This window comes from Lepisma saccharinum, chromosome 30 (genome assembly GCF_977018435.1).
Source record: "Lepisma saccharinum chromosome 30, izLepSacc3.1, whole genome shotgun sequence".
Classification (NCBI taxonomy): Eukaryota; Metazoa; Arthropoda; class Insecta; order Zygentoma; family Lepismatidae; genus Lepisma; species Lepisma saccharinum.
Window position 1 is genome coordinate 27,297,248 of NC_139258.1, and position 22,031 is coordinate 27,319,278.

Here is a 22,031-nt window from a genome sequence, read left to right on the forward strand (position 1 = left end):
GCTTACATAAAATAAGCAGAGAATGTCAAAATATTTGGAGAAATTTTCTTCAGATTTTATTCATTCAAAAATATATTTACATGCCTGTAAAACTTATATAAGTTGGACAAAAATAGAAAAAAATATTTAAATATTTGGGGGAAAGTCACAATTTGTAAAAATATTCCACAGCTGAATATTTTCGCCAATGAAACCGAAGTTATCAGGAAGGCGCGTCTCTCTGCAACGTCGTGAGTTCTTTGGATGTAATGAAGGGTCTCCTAGCAACCATGGCCGTCTCCGGGTATCAGTTATCTGTAAATAGCGAAGAATATTCAGTCAACTTAAAACTAATTTGCCTGAGTTATAAATCTGTTGTGACATCTATTATTAAATTTGAAGATTTTTTTGCACAGAATGTTGGATTCGTAGCGATTGCAAAACTCAGAGAAAATATAATCTCAATATTAGAAAGTTGATTGATTGATATGGTTTATTTTACTTCGCATTTCTGCTTCTTTTGGCTAATCGCAAAGATGAGGATGAGTGATGAAAATGATGAAGGAACACCCATACCCAGGGCTAGGTGTGCCCATCCACCCCAAGGGCAATGGCGCACCCCCCCAAAAAAAAAATCATGTCTACATTTCTTGAAGTCTTCACGAACCTCATTGAAAGCATAAGGTCCAGGAGAGAAAACCAGCAACCATAAATGGGTTTTGGACCGTAAAGATCCTTATCATCTTTAAAGTATTTCAATTCGGTCCAGAAATACTTTTCCGGATCAATTTAAATTCGGTCCAGGAACCTTTTTTTCCGGATGAATTTAAATACGGTACAAGAACGTTTTTTTCCGGATGCATTTAAATACGGTACAAGGACCATTTTTTCCCGGATCAATTTAAATACGGTCCAGGGACCTTTTTCCGGATGATTTTAAATACGGTACAAGATCCTTTTTTTTTTTCGGATGAATTTAAATACGGTACAGGAACCATTTTTCCCGGATCAATTTAAATACGGTGCACGAATCTCTTTTCCGGATCAATTTAAATACAGTACAGGAACCCTTTTTTTAATTAAACAATATACAATTTGGACGTAATTTAAATTGTGCGAGAAAAAGGTTCTGGTCCTGTTGTGGAACCCATTAGAATTTATGGATTCGTGGACCTTGCTTGTAAGTTCACGGATCACAAGTGAAGAACGGTTACACTGGACAATTATTCGAAAATATAAAAGAACTGAAGATGTTCCTTCCCGGAGTCCATATTTAAACTAACTGGTGACGTCACTTCCTGGAAGTGCACACGTGCTCCATCTTGCGGCCATGCATTCCGGTGGCCACTTCGTTGATTCGTCAATCCGGTCTGTTGGCACCCTTTCAACGGTTGGCGAGATACCTCGCTCCCAAGATCCAAACCGTCCAGGGTGATTTTGGTTTATCCTCGATGCATCACCAATAATGCTCACCCTTCATCGAATTTCGCCAGATCTTCCTTGGCATCTTTCCACTCACAACTTCCACAGGGTCGCTGAACTGATGTACTACCTCTCGACCACAGTTTCAGAGGCGAGGAAACGCTCCTGATATTTTTGTGTGCACCCCATGGATGTACGTACGTAATCTAACAACGAAACTTCACGTTCTCTGTATGAGCGTTATTTGAAAAAAATTAATACACGCAGCAATGCCTCATTTGTTGGAAAGTTGTTTTTTTTTTTTGTTTTTTTTTAATGTTGGATACTTTGAAGAACTAGTAAAATATACAGTGCCGTGGAGTGGCGGCTAGCGTGGCGGGAAGTGGGAGCACATCTGCCGGCATTTAGATCCACAGCTGTACGCTGACCTTGGCACTGGACGCGTCAGTGTTTCAGTAACCAGATAGCTGGTGTCCAGTTTGCACATGTGTGTGAAGTGTTAAGGTGTTAACAAGTGTTTTAGATTATTTTGTTTTAGTGTACGTATCACTGGTGCTTTGCTGCTGACTAATAGCGCCACGCTATACGTACAATTTGAAGCAAAGCATTTTTATGTACGACTCTTACGTTATTACGAATTCTTGTAAGGAAGTTAGAATAAGTTTTGCAGCGGAATTCCCAGATGTTCCTGTTTCATACAGAGACAGTGTTCGGACACTTGTGAACAAACTTAAGTTATCAGGGTGTGTTCTTGATAAGAAGCGAAACGTAGACGACGTTGAAGTGCGATCAAAAATCCCTCCGGCGCCTTGCACAAGAAACAGACATCTTTATGACGTCTGCGTGGCAAGCTACCAAGCTTTTAAACCTGAAGCCATACATTAGAAGAATAGAAACGAAATAATGTATTTTTCTTATAAAGAAGGCCAGATCTAAAATTGAAAAGAAATCTCCATTGTGGATAATGTGCACCAGTTACAATAAATTGCTAATCAAGAATAACACCATTGATATCTTTTCTATGAACTTAAGGGACTTCAATAAAGCCACTATTAACACAATGGCCTAAGCTTAAACACATAATTTCCTAATGAAATGATGTGATAAAGTGTATATATATACATACGTATACACACACACACACACACACACACACACACACACACATATATATATATATACACACACACACACACACACACACACACGGGGTGTACCCAAAAGAAACCGGAATTTTTTCTCCACCTCTTCTATCTTGTCAAATTGCTGTCCCTTCATGTCCCTCTTCATTCGGGGAAACAAAAAAAAGTCGCACGGAGCGAGGTCAGGTGAGTAAGGGGCGTGTGGTAAGAGAGTCATGCTGTTCTCTTACATCGGCCATCACAAAAAACGAGGTGCGAGCAAAACAGCTTTTACGAAAAAAAATCACCGTGACCAGACACAACCTTTCCCAGCGAAGCCACTGAGTGTACTGAACTCACAATAAGTTGCTCGACGCTTGTCTAGCGGGAAAAATTCGTACTATGGATGCTCCGCCCAGCGCAGCGCTATTCCGGTTTTTTTGGTACCCCCTCGTATATATATGTACATATACTATAATTTCTATCTATATATTACAGAAATATATGTAATTGTGTTCACTGTGTATCCTTCATATGGGCTCTGTAATTAGGTACGTACCGGTACCTGTTGAGTTCAATAAATAAATAAATAAATAAATAAAATATCAGGAGGGGATTGAAGCAATTTCGGAAGAGCAACAGATACGTGTTAGCGAGAATTTCCTATAAATATGCCGTAAATGTGTGGATGCAGGAGGACATAATTTCCAACATTTATTGTAACAAGATACAGGGTCAACGAAGTTAGTAATATGTTGTGTTTTATACAGCGTATATTGAAACACTTGTATTTTGAATTGTATATTCTGCAAATATGCTGAGTAAAGAAACAAACTGCCGGAGTATTAATTGAGGCGAGTGTACGTACTCATTTTAATTGTAACTGTACATGTAATTGTACGAGATTATTTCATTACATAGCGGTTCTAGTTACGCGGATGTTGCATCCACTTTGCCGGCAGACGCGGCACAACTTCCCGCCTCTCTAGCCGCCGCTCCACGGACGCCTCGACCATAAAAGCATTGTAGCATTCACCACAAGGAAATGTTAACCAATAGGCCACTGTAGGAAATTGTTCAAGAGGGGAGGAGAGTCAAAGTGGAAAAATTTCCTGGCCCTGTGTGTTTACGAAGAAAATGTTTACAAAAAGAGGAAATAATAGCACAAAAGAGGAGGTAGATAATGATGATTAGAAAGACAACGAGCAGGAATGAGAAAGAAAATAGAGAAGCAAGTGCCAGAAAGATTGATTTTTGTTATTTAGCGTCGTATTTCTGCCACTTTGGGCTAATCACGACAATGAGTGATGAGATGATATGAAATTGATGATGGAACGCTCACAAAGAACACCCAAACCCAGGAACCCCTGGTGTCGCAGCGCGCTGTGCTAACCACTCTGCCACGGAGATCGGTACACTTAGAAAGAAGCAGACAGGGAGACGGTTAGCAGAAAGGTGAAGTGCGCGAAAATCCTACGAATAACGGATTCTTCACTCTTTTTACTGTGAAGGAGGGAAAGGGGAACAGAGAACTTACAAGTCCTGGGTCAGTTTGCTGTTCGTGTGGTGGTTTTTTTGTAGCGAAATACACGGGTTTTAGCAGACGCCACTTCCCGTGACGTTCGGTTTGGCAACAGCGCCCTCTTTCTCCAATCTCATGGCAGAATGCTCAACCGCCTTCCTAGCTGCCTCTTTGTATAGAACAGAAACAGAAAGTAAGAGAGAGAGAGAAAGAAGGACGAGAAAGAACAGACGATCAGGTAGAGAAAACACAAAAGAAGAAATGATCAAGAAGAGATATGCACCTAGAAAGAAGAAATAAGAAAAAAGTGTAATGTTATATTTTGCCCACTTTTCCTAATTTCAGGGGAGGGGCAAGTGACTCCCCTTGACCCTCTCTGCGGACGCCATTATCCCTCCCTCATTTTTCTAAGATCCTTGGTAGACTACTGACAAGTGGCTTGTTTCTAGAGGTAGCTATCGTTCTTTAAGGGGTAGCTATAATTCTTTTGTAATATAAATTGGTCGCTCCCGTTGTGATTTTTCCCAATGCTTGAAATTCCTGCCTGCAGGCCCGTACCCAAGGGAGCCATGCCCCCCTCGACCCATGAAATATTTTATAGCGAACCTATAAAAACTACAAAAATAACATGGACGATTTTTCAGATTTTGCAAGAATTTCAATTTTCTTCTTGCATAAATGAATGGGATGTTTCTGGAGAGAGGTAGACGCCAGAAGTCTGCAGTCTACTATATTTAGTAATTTTAGCTTTATAACCATTTATGCAAAGTTACCAAACATCCCAATTTGGTCGGGACAGTTCACTATTTTTAATCCCTGTCCTGATTTTTTTCGAACTTCAGTCTTGATGAGAAAATGTCCTTTTTTTTATTAATTCACATTCAGACATGTTCTTCATTATAAGAATCATTCCTAATACATGTAATTTAACTTATAAATTTAATATTTGTAAACATAGGTTATCTTTATTACAAATCTTGGTAACATTATAGTATATGGGTGACGGATTTCTTCAAATTTACAGGAGAAAGTACTTACGGAAATCATTTTCTGTAGCGTTGTGGAAGTTCGTGAATGTAGTTTTGATCCATTTTAATGCGAATACATGTTGTTTTCTACGAAAATCTCTGTCCGACACACTGTTGCTGCTGCCGCCATTTGCTTTCTGCACGAGAGCACAATGTTCCGTGTGTTTTATGACGTAACCCCGTAGTCAGTGTTTCAAACTCGCCGTGTTTTCACTAGAATATGACGAGTCGAGTATTTTTTTTTTTAACTATGCTTGCCTAACCTAACTTAACCTAACCTAACCTTACGGAAAATGGTTTTTGGGGCTAACGTGAATGGTTTTGGGGGCTAACGTCAATGGTTTTTGGGGCTAACGTGAATGGTTTGTGGGGCTAACGTGAATGGTTTGTGGGGCTAATGTCAATGGCTTGTGGGGCTAACGTCAATGGTTTGCGAAGTATTAGCATAATTTCAAATCCGGTCGGAAATGTAAGAAATAGACATTATCTTAGTTAGAAATGCATTATTTCACCTTAAGAAATGTTCTGCATTCCAATATAGTACATTAGCAATGTAAAAATGTGCGAAATATATGATTCATTGGTGTCACCCTCATACTATAATAGTACCAACAAATCAAATCAAATCATGGCTGATCAATGGTGGTGGTTTAAGAAAATTGAAAACATTGTTAATTTGTGAATATTATATAATTCAAATACTTTTGAGATTGAGAATGGAATGTAAGCAATAAGCACCGAGCTGTACCCCATGTGACAGCCTTTCTCTATAAGCGACTGTATTGTTGATTGTCAGGTCAGGGAGAGAGGAAGGGGGCTATCACCAAGTTGATTTTCCCCCCGTTACTTTGGTCCATAATATTGCAACACTACAATTATACATCCAGCTGTAGTCACATCCAGGGTACAAATTCCCATGGCGGAGGGGGAATCTCCCACTTTTCCACCAACGATCCTGTTCTATTAAAATTCAGCCCCCCCCCCCACCCTCCCTATCAAAATGTTCCGAAGGGAAGAGTTTTTGTTATTAACTAACTAACTCCCTAGCCTTCTTAAACCCGAAGCTTCATGGCTGCAGCAACATAGGCCTTCCATCTGTCCCTATCTTGAGCAACATCTATATACTCTTTTACAGCTCTACCGATCGATTTTCTTTAGGTCCATCTCAACGTTGTCCCTCCATCTTCGTCTTGGCTTTCCTACAGGTCTCTTACCATCGGGTTTCCCAACAGGAATCCTGTGAACTCTTCTTTCCTCTCCCATTCGTGCCACATGGCCTGCCCACCTAAGTCTTTTTGATTTAATTATTCTAGTAATATCTGGACGTGAATACAAATTATGTAGCTCTAAATTATGTAACCTTCTCCACTCACCTGTCTCCTCATCCCTTTTAGGTCCAAAGATTTTCCTAAGGATCTTATTTTCAAATACTCTCAATTTATGTTCCTCTTTCAATGTAAGGCACCAAGTTTCACACCCATATAATACTACAGGCAAAATTACTGTTTTGTGTATTTTAACTTTTAGTTTCTTAGATATTAGACAAGAAGGCAAAAGTTTATGAAGAGAGAAGTAACATGCATTTCCTGAATTAAACCTACTTTTTATTTCCTCTTGAATATAATTTTCATTTGTTAATATTAGTCCTAAGTATTTGAATTTGGAAACTGGTTCAAACGAGTTGTTATCAATAATTAGATTGTGATTATTACCTAACACTTGGATTCGGCCTGTAAGCTATGTTAACCTGGAAGTTAACAAAGAGTTTTTGTTATAGCAATAAAAATAGGGGTGTAAGGGGTGATCCTTCCACTTAGGACACCCGATTGTCAACCTCACTTCCACGTAGTACACCCTGGACTGCATTTTACAGACTAACGAGGCTCTGGCGTCTGTGTTTTGTCCATATGTGTGCTGAGCGCCCCTTTACAGCCTCTGCTTTCAACCGAAGTCAGAATGTTTTAATATTTTAGTAAACGACATTACAGTTAATATAGGTAAGATAAGGGGCTGGACCCCGTATAACGTGACTGGTGCAAAATAGCCTTTAAGTGCTGACGCACCCAAAAATTGAAATTCAAACCGTAGAAATAAGCAATTAGTTTTGACTTTATACATACTTTACTAAGCATAATATCAGAAAAACATACAAAGAAGGAGGAAAAAAGAATAATGTCTGGGTGTGTATGTGTTGCATACATCTCTTGTTCTCTCTCTCTCTGTCTCTATCTTCCTTTAGAGCTGGTAACAGCATGAGGTTAAAAAGTACTTCTATAGTCATAGATAAGATTTTATAATTATATCAGAATGGACTTGAGGAACGGAGCCGTAGCTGCAGAGGGGGTTGTCATTATAGTCACCCTAGGCCCCTGGAACACAGAATTATACCGACCTGCTATTTCTCCTCCATTTCTCACTTCCTCTCGTCGGAAATAAAACATAGCACTTACATGTTAATTTAATAGGAAACTAATGTGTTCTCAAAGTCTATTATTTTTTGCCCCTCCACCTAGTTACGTATATCAGATTTTTAATTTTAAATCGAATTTGCTGATGTGAACAATACCACACACTGCTTGAGTGAAGATGAAGTGGGATTGTCCTTTTATTATCCACATTTCTTGAATGCTAAGTTTTATTTTCGTCGGATTCAACGGAAAAGAGTAGGCACATAAAATTTCTTCAATGTCTAAGTAGGCAGAGGGGTACAAATTCGGTGCAGGGGTGCGATAATCTAGTCTCGTCCTGGGCGCTAAAATCTCTAGCTACAGCTCTGATAAGGAGATATTTCCTTTGGAGAGACCATTAACAGATTTACACCATTATAGATCCATAACACAATAAAAGTATGAAATTTTATTGATAATTATTAATAGAAAGGAATAATTAAATCAAATCTAACACTTATTATAAACTTTTCACCTATTGTCTAATTTCTTGTCATTTTGAACCAGTTGTTACAAGTATTAATTTGCTAGTTTATAAATGTACCAAATTAATTTATTTATACATGTCTAATTATATTAATTAATTATTTAATAAATGACATATATTTCATGACATGTACATATATATCCACGGTTTCGAGCTTGCCCCCCCCCCCCTAAAAAAATCCTGGGTACGGGCCTGCCTTCCTGAGTAGTAAAAAGAGTGAATTTCAAGATCAGCACTGTCGTAAAGTATTTTGCAAGCATCCACAATGCACTGGGCAAAATTTCTACATAGTTTGGCTAAATTTCGTGGAGGGGCGACCGGGAGACCATACCCGGTTACGCCAGTGCTAAAGAAGTTAAATACATTTTGTATCACTTCTCAACAGTCTTTCAAGTGAAGACACGAGCACTTTAACTTTCGCTATGAACATCTGCTCCGTTTGGCGCTGAGTAAAGTGGCCAGATGACTCGCCAGATTTGAATCCCTTAACAATAGATACTTACACCAGCACATTCTTCGAGGGATGGGATACTGCAGCCATATGCACTTCCCAAAGCAGCAATCGGAATCAAAAAGACACTGGAAACAAAAGAGATGTAATGATATGAGTTCATTTCTTTTCCTTTCTCTCTGTATTATGTTATTGTTAATTAACTACAAGGAATAACTAACTAACTCTCTAGCATTCTTAAACTCGAAGGTTTTTGGCTGCAGCAACACAAGCCTTCCATCTGTCCCTATCCTGGGCAAGAGCAATCCAGTCGTAGTTATGTCTGATAAGTCCATATTTTATTTGGAATTGAAGGGTAATAGAGAGGAAGGAAGAAAAATACCTAAGTAGAGGAAGAAATAGAGAGCAAGGAAGAAAATATACAGAAGGAGAAGCAGACATAGAGAGCCAGAAAGAAAATATAGAGTCACTGAGGAAGAAATAGAGAGCAAGATAGAGAGGAGTGACAAAAGAGGAAAACAGATTTAGTGGACGAAATAGAGAGAAAGGAAGGAAATTTAGAGAGGAAAAAGAGAAACAAAGAAAAGCTGAATTTAAGAGAGTAATGGACAACGAAAGAGAGAGAGAGGAAGAGGAAGAGAAAGAAAGGATTTAAGATTGGAGAGAAAGAGATAATTAAAGATAGGAAGAAAAAGAGAGATAGAAGGAATGGTAGAAATTAAGAAAGCGGCAGAGAAGTAAAGAAATACTGAGACACGGAGAACTAATGTGTAAAGTCAACGCGTTTACTTCGTTAACGTCGAAGAACTAAAGAATCCGCCGCCACAAACGTGGGTGGGGATAAATAGCGGGCGAGTTGTTTTCGTCCAATGACACTCAACCTTCAGCAAATGGGCGCAACTGTCATTCTGCTCGTCTACTCCACGAGGAGTCCTTGAGTCAATGGGCGCAGCTGTCATTCTGCTCGTCTACTCCACGTGGAGTCTCAGTCACCTGACTGCGGATACGCTGTTGCCGTACTTTGCAACTTCAATATGGAGACTGTGGGAAGGTGCTTGTGCGTGGTGGGACAAGGTGGTGTAGAGTATGTGTGACAACACTGTGCGTTGAATGTGATTGTTGCAGCTGGTGGGCGCGCTCCGTCGACTTCAAAGCCAGCCGGTCGCTAACGTAGCTAGAGCGTCGACTATAACATTGCACACGAAGGAAATACTCTAAAGACGATGCTGTAGAAGCACCATTGTACTGAACCTTTTGTTCATAAAGTAAAAATGAATTAACAAAGAACTAAACAGATAGAAGAATGTGTGATAACCAGTATGCGAATTAACCTTTTTGCTTTTGGGGGGATGTGCGTACTTGTGATTTCATTTCGTTGGTAAGTTTTGGGCATAAAAATTTGTTTATGCTATCAGTTAGTGAACTAAAAACAATACCTTAGAAGAGTGGTTCTTACCTAGTACATTACATTTTGTGATAACATTTACATGTAATTTAGTAACACAGAATATTTTACATTCTGAGAAAACGCATGCAAAAAAGAGTCGTTTTAGTAGTACAAGACTTGACCAAGCTTCTATTGAAACGAATAGTGTCAACGAAATCAAACCTATTTTCAATAGCGGTAGGTTTTCGTAGTTAACTCAACAATGGACAGAGTAATGGCGTTAGTCTTGGAGCTCTTTGTAAAACCTCTGAACACGACAACAATGTAAGAAGTAAACAATGGGCTAGTTAAAAATAGAACTTCAAGTGCGAAGTAGGATGCAATTGTATTGAAAGTTAAATAACTATTTTCACGAATGGTTTTTCAGTGGTGTTCATTCCATAGTTAAGAAATGGTATATCTTTTGAATTCCTTTCACTTTGGGGGGGGGTGGATAAAAACATCCCTGGCATATCTTCTACTGGGGATGAAAATTTTTGCGGGGGTAAATCCCAGCCCCCCCCCCCCCCACCCCGTTAATTCGCACATTGATGATTTCCGTTAACATTTCATGTCACACGTCACAGTGTTAGAAAATATGTTTACAATTGAGGAGAAATATGAGTTATATTGGACAAAAATCGTCCGATCTAACAATCAGCACAAAGTTATGAATTTATAACGGTCTACCGGAGTACCAGCAGCCTTTGTGTCACATGGGGCAAATGCGGGTATTACGTGTGGCATTAAAGAAGTGAAATTCCTAGAAGAAACGCATTGAGAAATCTGTACCTTCGGTTTTTCTCTGAACACACTCACTTTCGACCTCCACCTTATATAACCCACGGACCCTCATCCCCAGGTACGTACTTGTATGACCATATATAAAGCGCCTTCTACACGATCAAATGAATCACGAACAAGTCGTTGAATTGAACGCTTAAAATTTGGGCGAGTTCACATTTTAGAAAGCAAATGGCAGTGTGTACGGCACGAAAAGAAGTAAATAGACTAGCGATTAGCTATAACATGATAGTAATTTTGCTTTCCAAAAGAAGATGTAGAGTGCATCACACATAAATTTGCCGTTGCGTAGATACCAATTTTCGTTTCGTCTCCTTCTCTCTTAGTATCACGTGTTCTACCCTGCTCGAAAACCTTCGCTATTGTTGCCATATTGTCATTCCATTCCTGGACACATTCGCGCAAACATCATTGAAAACAATTGAATAGCGCTCCAGCTCGCGGTTCACACCGTTCGGCAGGGACGGTAATGTGGCAATATAGCACGGCGTAGTGGTTGCTTCTTTTATGCAGTGCATGTTCATTGGCTAGCTAGTAACTAGTGTTGCCAACTGTAATAATGAAGCACTATTTCTGTCACGGAAGGGGAAAGGCAGGTAAAATGACGGTGAGTTTTGTTGGATTGGAAGCACCATATTTTTATTTTATACTAAGTATTTTACCGGTTTGACGTTGTGTACGTGTATTGCGTGTGCGTTTGTTAATTAACGTTAAATTCCATAATACCTCCAGTTCTGTCAAAGTTGAAATTAAAAACCTTGCATAGCCAAGCTCGGGAAATTCTAAGCAACGTGCACGAGTTCATGAAGGAGGAAGCCAGTGAAGGTGTTAGCATCCCAATACAGCATTTTGGCAAGAGAGCAGCGGCTACGACTGGAGTTCCTGAACGAACAATCAGGGCTATCATGAACGAAAGACAATCTCTTGAGATGTCAGAAGGCCCCTCCACATCATTCCACACTCCCGGGAAAGAACGACAAAGACCAGCGACCAAATCGTCAGTAGACGCTTTCGATGAAAACGTTATCCGTAGGCGCATATACGACTACGCTCTGCGTGAAAATGAAGTGCCGACATTGAAAAAATTGCATGTCAAATTACAGGCGGACATACATTTTGCGGGAAGTCAAGAGAGTTTGCAACGTTTGCTGCGAAAGATGGGATTTAGGTGGAGGAAGAGGAGGCTGTCATTTTTGCTGCTTAATGCGATGCATATTGTTTTCTGTGTTAAAATTGCCATGCTTTGATGGGTGACCAAGTTCATAGCAGGGCCGGCGGAAGGGGAGGGTGAACCGTGCCATCGCCCAGAGCGGCAAAATTTGAAGAGAAGAAAAAAATAAGCCTATTGAAAACTGTGATCGAGCGAGATATTCTTTTGCGCTGAATAGTATTGAAATAGCATAAGAAGTCTCATTATTTATTTTATATTTTGATGTTTTAGTTAGGAATATATTGATTTTCAATTTTCCGTTGCTGCGTAATGACCGGGGTGGGGGTCGAAATAGATCGGCATCTGCCGCCACCTCCCAGGGAGGCAAAATGACTAGCGCCGGCCCTGGTTCATAGCAAAAGAAAAAGCCGCGCAGCTTATCGTCTAGTGGCAGTGGATGTACTTGTTATTGTTGTGGAAGCCGGCATCCTTTGTAAATGTACAACAAAGGCAATCGACTGTCGCCGATCTCAGAGAGGAAATAATAATACTGCTTGAGGAGGAGTGTTATGGTGCAATTCTAGCGGTTTAACACGTTGGCATGTTATTATCTGCCGTTGCAGTTCCATACCAGTGTATACGGGTTTTGGGAGTGAAAAGTTAGAACGCCACCACTGCATTAATGCAATGAAAAATAATATATATATATTTTTTATTTTGTTTGAAATCACTCAAATAAGGAATCGTATGAAGAAGTCTTCTTTGCAGCATTTTTGGTAATTTTACGTATGTGTTAGTTCATATTTTGAGAATTTTTAGTCCATATGTATGTAGCTACATACAAAGCCACTTGTTAGTACATATTAATCCTAGTCCTGGTATAATGCATGACGTTTAAAACTCAACGTTAGATAGATCTGAATTCTCTAATTTTATTGTTGTACGTAACAGCTGTGCATCGGCGCACTGCAGCGATTTTTCTATCTGCTCCATTAGCAACACTGCTTCTTTAGTTGTTTCGCGCATCGCACGGCAGAAATATCTGCGCTGGACTCTAGGACATGTTATAAACTCGAAACAAGTGTGATGTTGATATATTTTCTCCGTATTAATAGTCTAAATGTAATCCGAGACACCAAAAAAAATAATGTGAAAACAGCAAAATAATTTTACAAAAATCTCATTTCCACAAATATACAGATAGTTGTTTTTCATTGTGTTTATCAAAACTTCAATTTAATATCAACACAAAGTACAGGGTGTTCATAAAGTCCCGGTACCATTACAGAAACATAGCTCGGAAACTACATGCAATAGAACAATGCTGTTGATTGCAAAATGAGCTACAACTCTCCACGTTTATATGCCATACACCTCAAAGCGCGCCCCTCTAGTTGCTGTCAGAACATCAAGGCGGTAATCCACTTCTGCCCATACACACCCCAGCATATCACCAGTAACAGGATACTCTTCGCTATCCTTTGAAGAGTAGCAACATCTGGAACAGGAGTACGGTAAACACAATCTTTGACATACCCCCAGAAGAAGAAATCCAAGGGTGTGAAATCAGGAGAGCGCGCTGGCCAGGGAAAAGGTCCATCACGGCCTATCCACCTGCCAGAGAAATGCCTATCCAGAAGACCTCGAACATCCTTGGATCAATGAGGGGGTGCCCCATCTTGAAAAATTATGGTTGGCTGGAATTCCTCCGACTGAGGAAGAAGGTACTGTTCAACCAATTTGTAGTAATGTTACTGGTATGTTGTTTTTTTGTAATGGTACCGGGACTTTATGAACACCCTGTATTGTGTTTTACGGTGATGGTCACCCCTGGTCTCGTAGCGCGCTGTGCTAACTACTCAGCCACGGAGATTGGCTTACAATGTCGAATATTTCATGTTTTGGTAGATCGCTTATAAACAAACATACACACGCAAGTTAATGTAATCAGTATATTTATGAAGGTCTCTTTACCTAACTTATATTTTCTCCCACTAGAATCCAAAATTCTATTAAAAATGCTATTTCCTCAGTTCCACAATTACTATTTTCTTCACAATTTTATCAACAATCAGTGGCGTGAACAGGATTTTCGAAAAGGGGGTTTTAAAACAGTATCTTCTTTTTTACTTCTCATTGAATTTTGACGTAGTAAATTTACATTGTGTCATGTAAAATAATATTTTTACTTCCTGATTTCATTCTATAATTAAACAAATACAGTAAAACCTCGTTAATCCGGACTAATTGGGGGATAAGTTGACCGGTTTAACGAAAGTCCGGATTAACTGAAATAACTTAAAAGAACAGTAGAAAGTGCATTAAAACTCAGTTTATAGCAACAAAACACGTTTATTATGGCGTATTTAAAGGGCATAGGCCTAAATACACTATACAGTACAGTACAAAGTCGTCTGCGGGAAACAGAATTTCATCAGTGGTTGACTGCCTTTTCTTTGGGAAGTTCTCTTCTTGCCTTCTAGCCACATTTAATAAAACCTTGCATTCTGCTTTTTTTTTTGCCTGTCCGGATTAAGCGAAATCCGGCTTATCGGGGTCCGGATTAACGAGTTTTTACTGTAGTGCATATTCACTATTTCTGATTAAAATAGTTGAACACGATTGTAGATAGTACTTTGTTTAGGATACGGTTTAAGTAATTTTGGTTATTTTTTAAGTATGCTATTTCAACACAATCCATGACGTCACCAACAATCAGATTAATTGCTTAATTGGAAGCACCAGCGTCCTGTAAGCTCGTAATAAACCTTGTACAAATAATTGGCCGACTCTTTATTAGTACATATTATAGCATTCGTTTAAGCTTCCCGCCTGCATGGAAATATGTTGTTGCCGCAAGAGGATTTAGCAAAGTGTGACGGCGTATATGGAGACAAAGAACCAAGCCTTGGAACTGCAACCAGAACACCATCTGCAGTATTCCCTCTTTTTTTAAATTTCCCCTTTTTCAGTGTTTTTCTGTCATCATTTCTCATTTTCCCTGATTAACCCAAGGGTATAATTTCAAGGAAGTCAAACAATATATCCAATCCTTGGTCACACGCAAAATTACATGAAAATACCATTTAATGGTAGAGAAAGAATTTTCCGAAGTGGAACACATAAATGTATACCTTAATTATATGCCCAAGTATAAGCTGTCTAACAATATATATTACATCAACATTTTATTCCACAAAATCATTTTTTCACGTAAGATACAATTATGCCATTTCAGGAAATGGGTTCCTAAACCGACATACCTGTTTAAATAAGGAATTATATTACAAAGCAACACAAACAAATATATGTAAATGTTTTCTATTAGCGAATAAAGCAATTCCTTTAATCATCATGAAACAAATGCAATTTCTTTGGACTATTTAGCCATCAATGGCAAGTCATTTACAGAAAACACAGACGTAATTGTAAGTCATGTTCTGCACCTGTACATTGAACATGAGCCCAAGATTGCACGTTATGCACATTATCCATTTTTCCCCACTGGCATCTTCAGCATAAATCCTTCACCAAAATCCATTCAGCATCTTGGACATTTTCATCTCGCGCAACGGTTTAGGGAACCTAATTATTGACGTATGTTGGTTTAGGAAACGACACCATCAATAACAATAACCTGAAACATTTACAAATGCCACATCTTCACAACTAAAGTAAATACATGTTCGGAATCGCTATTCTATCTACAATGACCTGATAAAACTGTAAAACTTTACTCATCCTTCCGGTATGAATAATATAGTGTTATGCTTTGATTTTGATTTGATTTACTTTATTTTACTTCCAGTTTTGTGCCTCTTGGCTAATTTGCGAAGAGGGGGATGAGTGATGAAATGATGAAATTGATGAATGGACATTCACAAACAAGCAAGCCCGACCAGGATTCGAACCCGGGACCCTTGGCGTCGCAGCGCGATGTGCTAACCACTCGGCCACAGGGTCAGGCTATAGTGTTATGCACAGACAAACAAACGTATTGAAATCCCCCCAAAACAAAAGTCTCTCCCTACACACAGAAAACCAACACCAGCGCTCGTTTCACTGTCGCACATTATCTTGGAAGCCTAAAGAATAGATTTACCCTGTTACCGCAAAGTGAAAGAACTTCTCGGCTGTGAAATAGTGGTGTGTCGGTTTAGGAGCCCTGTGTCAGTTTTGGTGACTTTCCCCTACAAATTGATTTTAAAATAAGTTATTAACAAAAAGTATTGAGGATACTTTTGAGCAAACTCATTATCGTTCACGATTTCAGTCTGTTTAAATTTCAAAAAGAAAATTCCAGACGCTTCTTTTCTAATGTATTTTGCATTATATTGATGTGTGTGTAAATATTGTAATATTAACTATTATTAACTTTAATGCAGTGCGTCATTTCACTAGTCGATCTGGAAATCAGACAAAAAAAAAAGGCAACATCATGTATGTAAATCGTTCAGTTTCGTTAAAATTTCAATTTCGAGCCCTGGATACCATAATTCGTCCATTGAGAATGTAACTGTTCTGTCTCGAAATTGTAAACAAATCGAGATATTTTGGCTGTGGTCTATTTAGGATGCAATTGTTTCATCTCTGCTATCGTCTGATGCCTTCATACAACCAATATTGATATACTGAGTATTTCTTTTGGCCCATGTACAGAATTTGGTAGCAGTCACGAGAATGCAAAGTCCAACAGTCAATTAAACCTTAGGACAATTTCATCAACCAATCACAAACAACATCCGATTATGAGATACTTGCATTCTAACCTCACTTGTGGGAGCTGCTTAGCAATAGTGGTTATTTTTATTGTAAACTTACTTTTGTTGCAAACAGACAAATTTTTGAATAATAGTGGTATCAAACTAGTTGGTTGATTTCCCAAAATATGAATTATGTATTTTACTTAGCTACAAAATGACAAATTTATAATGAAATTGATTAATCTCCATCTCGTTTCCAGAATGCAGTGTTATATCTGGTAGAGAGAACATTAGCACTCTCAAATCAAAGCTGGTATTGCGTGCAGTTGTTCTATCAGAAATTTCAATAATTAATTACAGCATAAATACCTAAGCAAACAACTACTTCTTTTTAGAGATGCTTCAATATATCAACCTTTGCAATGACACAAACTTTCAGCGCAATGGTGAGAAAGATCCTAGAATATATTACATCAAACTTTAAGGGGCTCTCCTGAGAAAATGAATTGACATAGAACATTTGCATTCTCAGTGGACGCATTGAGTTTCAATATAATCGTTACAAGCCAGAAGTGACCATGACTGTACAAGAATACCCTTTTCAGCCTGTACTAATCGGCAGTGGCGGCGATTAGGGGTGCGAGGGGGTCAGTTCCCCCAATTTTCGCCACTTTTGCCCCCGCACTATGCTAAATCTTATCTACAAAGGGAAATATACTGTCTTTGCCCCCTACTTTTGGCACCTTGCCCCCCCTCTCAGTTTTGGGACCCAATCAATCACCGCCACTGTTAATCGGTACAATAACATTTGCACGCAAGAGTCCAATGAAGTATAGTTGTCCAGTACTCCGTCTTAAGACTTTGCCTTATGAAGTGTTGCTCACGTAACTTCTCGCTTTTCAAGTATCGTTGTCCCTTTGTTGGTGCCGCTTTGTTCTTTTGTTTAATCAGAGTTAATTAACGTTGCTGATTAGTGTCGTACGTGCGTTTTCAGCAGGTCACGTCTTGTTCTATTCGCATCTACCACCCGCATGTTGCTAATTAAACGTTGTTGCCGACAGAGGGCAGGCAGGTCGTTCTCGCGTAATTAATTTAGGTAAAGAGAAACAATGGTTCTGTTGACGCTGGTGGAGATGTATTGTTCAAAATGTAATGTTTGATGTTATTTAAGAATATAATGCATACGTTATCAAACCAGGACTCGAACCTAAATAAAGAATTAACTGTATGTTAGAGAACAACCGCAAACATTTTTTGATATGCTGGGTGTCCCAGTGTAAGTATAGCCCACCTCAAAGACATTTGTATATGAGGCAAATGACGGCTATATTGCACCAGTAAAATGGAATAGGCCATTGTAACGTGAACCGTGGTTGGTGCTCAAGGTCATCCTTACACCAACTCCATTTCTTTTCGCGATGCTTGGCATGTAACTGTTGATCGGAGCCGGGTTACTTTTAATTGGAACACCCTGTATCAGTAGCATATGCTGAGAAAAAGACTTGGGCTATCTCACTATGACACCTGGTCCTAGGCTATGGAGGAAGGGAGAAGACTAGACTCATTCTTGACGTCTTCAAGGAAGCCACGTTGCCATCCCAACGGCAGTCAGGTTGCAAACTTATGAAAATTCAGGTTGCCAACTCTTAAGAATTCAGGTTGCCAACTCCTAAGAATTCAGGTTGCCAACTCCTAAGAATTCAGGTAGCCAACTCCTAAGAATTCTGGTTGCCAACTCCTAACAATTCAGGTTGCCAACTTCAGAATCGCCATTATCTTCTTTTTGAAATCAGGTTAATTCACAGTTTCTAATAGATTTTTCTTTAGTATTTTACTTTCTAGCCTGGAATATACACTCCTGCCCTGTACAATTTCAGTGGCATGTGGAGGAGTATCATTATATTATACATATACTGTGTTTTTGAGGGGGGATTAATTATAGAACATAACACATGGTTCCCTGTTTTGCGATGAAAATGTACATAAGCCTGTGCTCCTAATAACAAAATATTAACAGTAAAATATTTTTAACGTTTAAATTTTGTGGTTATTTTTAACATATCCCTTTTCTTAAAATCGGTTATAACAATAGATAAGAATTGCGGAATAAATGATACTCGAAGTCTCATACTGTGCTCATATGAAATTAATGGAACGAATAATCGGAAATTTGCATAATTTAGACTTCGTGAAAATGCCGCGAGGAGGCAATTTTGTGGACCCCGCGAAAATGACTGAAAAGTATCGGCCGATATCGGTAAATAATATTTAACCGATACTTTCCGATAACGATACCTATACATGGGTATCGGTATCGTCTCGGCCCTAGTATTTTTGACAATTTTCAGGGAGAAAGGGGGATAGACAGAATGAAAAAAGATCAATAGTAGGAAACAAGGAAGATAGAAATGTGAAGAGGAGCCAGATAGAAAGAGAAGTCAAGTCGAAATGCGGAAAAAAAGAAAATGAGAGAGAGATAGGTAGAAAGAGAAAGAATAACAAGAGAAGGAAACAAAAAAAAGAATAAATGTAGGGAGCTAGAGGGACAGGCACAAATAAAAAGAAAGAAAATTGACATGGCGAGATAAATTGAAAAAAAGGGAGAGAGGGAAATGTTGCGATATGAAAGAGCAAAGAGTGAATATGGATTCAGAGAAACAGTATCGACATGTCATTATTATTTCAGTGTAAGGGAGCGGGAAAAAAATTCACTCTTCCAAATATCTTTACTGACTGATTGATTGATTTGCTTTAATTTACTTCGCATCTTGTGCCACTTTTGGCTAATTTGCGAAGATGGCGATGAGTGATGACATGATGAAACTGATGAATGGACACTCACAAACATTCATGACCAGACCGGGATTCGAATCCGGGACCAAATATCTCTACTGGACCAGACATTTACTTGAAGTTATTTAGGGAGCTTTCACATCGAAGCGACAAGCCACCAGCGACATTTGTCACCTGGAAACGGATTTTAAAGAAATAATTTGATTTGATTTGCTTTATTTTACTTCGCTTCTTGTGCCACTTTTGGCTAATTTGCGAAGATGGGGTGAATGGTGATATGATGAATGGACACTCACAAACATCCATGCCCAGGCCAGGATTCGAACCCGGGACTCCTGGCGTCAAAGCCACGGGGCCGACACTTTAAAATAAATAAATGAAACCTGACGTGTCGCTCGGAGTGGGCCATCTTTCCCTTTGACCTTCTTTTTTAGGGCGAAATTAGGGTTTCACACCCACACAACTTTGAGATACATGTATAACAAGGATGTATTTGTGGGGTCCAGGGGGTCCGAACCCCCCTAAAGACTAAGTACTGAAATTAAATAATGAAAATAATAAAATAACTAAAATTAAATAATTAAAATATACTTGTTGTTTAATCAAAGATTACTGCCGGACTAATTGCAATCATGTGACTTTGAATGACAGTATCCAAGAAAATTCATGGAAGGTCTGTTATTACATATGCACACTGGCGGCGATTGGGTTTCAAAACTGGGGGGCAAAGACCGTATATTTCCCTTTGTAGATAGGATTTAGCATAGTGCGGGGGCAATAGTGGCAAAAAAGTGGGGGGCAACTGCCCCCCATAATCACCGCCACTGCATATCCATAAAATACTTACTACCAGAAACTTTTTTCGTCAACTGGATCTAACATCCTTTTTTGATGTTCAATAAACATTCAATTCTTTATATTTGTGACATTAATTTCCTTGCCAGGGCAGTTGTTTTCTTTTTTTACAAATCTACAGTACACGGAGGCTAAATAATGAATACGTGCTGCTATATCTTATACCGTCTTCTTGCCTGTTCATGTAATAAAAATATAATATTAATTGATTTGATTATTTTAATTAATATCATTATTAATTATAATTCTTTAAATTTAAACATTATTATTATTAATTTGAGGCACTTGGTTCAGACCCCCCTCTCCCCAGAAATATGATTCTAGATATGTGCCTGATGGATAACTACAAAAGATTACTTACGTAGGAACCAGCTCTTGTGCAACCAAGAAAGAAGCCCTGGGAAAAACAAACAAGCAAGCACAGAATGGCTGCCACGAAGTACTTCTGTGCAAAACCCATCCTCTTCTGTGTAGTGTGACTCCTTCTGCAACTTCAACGAATATAACACACACGACATCGTACTAGACACACAAGCCGGAAGAAGAGCGAACACTTTCGAATGTAATCCACCCGCACAAACGCAAGGATTTCACTTTCATCAGAAACCTGTGGGCCAAGCAAAATACTCTATTTCAACGCACATTACGCAAGTATGGAATCTGTCATTGATTGGCATTCACGTAACATTTCGCAGAATGCACTCATTGCGAGTGATTATGCTGGGAAGTGTACTTCCTTATTTCACAATACATTGGCGGCAGTTGCCCCACCACTTTTCGTCACTTTTGGCTCCGCACTATGCTAAATATTATATACAAAGGGAAATATACACCTCCCCCCAGTTTTGGCACCTTGTCACCCCCGGTTTTGGAACCCAATTAATTAACTGTACAGGGTGTTTTAAAAGTCCTGCAGGTTTCTAAAAACCTATATATTTTACAGTAACTGGTTTATTACAAGAAATATTGTTTGTTGCACAGATGAAACTTTAAAATTAAAGTTTGATGTATTTTGGTTCATCTCCAGCTGGGCACCATTCACGTCCAGACACTCTTGCAATCTTCGTTTGAATCCAAGAATCTTGTTTTGACGGTTCTCGTTCGGAATGTTGTGAATCACATCACGTACATTGAACTACAGGTCGTTAAGATCCGTCGGTTTCTGTGCAAACACCTGGGTTTTGACATGTCCCCACAGCCAGTAATCGCAAGGCGTAAGATCTGGCAACGTTGCGGGCCAAGGTGTGGGTCAATTTTTCCTGCATCGACGCCATGTTGGAATCATGCGATCGATTGATCACCTGCACACACGTGTGCAGCAGTGTGGCCAGAACAAAATTTTAATTTTTCCTCTGTAAATAAACAATATTTCTTTGTAATAAACCTATTACTTCAAAGTTACAGATTTTGGGAATCTTGCAGGACTTTTAAAACACACTGTATGGTGGTGGCACTGGCAAATTTAGCGGGAGGGGTACTGAAGAAAGGATCAGGACTGATACTTAAAATTCTCAAAATAGACATGCAAAAACCTCCTAAATTACAAATCAGGCACTAAAATTGATAAACATAGGCAGAATTAGCGTCATTTATCCGGATTAGACATTCAAAAATCAGTTATCTTCAAAACAGTCATTAAAATATGCAAAAACAGCCACTATAAAATTCATATATTCCTCTCAGAACTGACCTGAAACGGCTTTTAAACGCAAAACCCTACATTTTTACGGTCAAATAACAAAAAAAGAAGGTATTTTATGGTAAATCCTCAGCACAATCATGACATTGAATAAAATTATAAAACAAATCTCCGAGTAAAAGTACAGTAGACCCAATGTTTCTC

General features: G+C 38.9%; 1 long non-coding RNA gene across 1 annotated transcript; it reads right to left on the reverse strand.

The window, feature by feature from the left end:
- Positions 1–146: 146 nt before the first annotated feature.
- On the reverse strand, positions 147–20,668 carry LOC145981780 (uncharacterized). The gene is made up of 3 exons (XR_014440988.1): positions 20,550–20,668; positions 8,510–8,585; positions 147–294 (listed from the first exon to the last, which is right to left on the reverse strand). It is a non-coding gene; the product is annotated as an uncharacterized LOC145981780 (long non-coding RNA).
- Between the last annotated feature and the right edge of the window lie 1,363 nt (positions 20,669–22,031).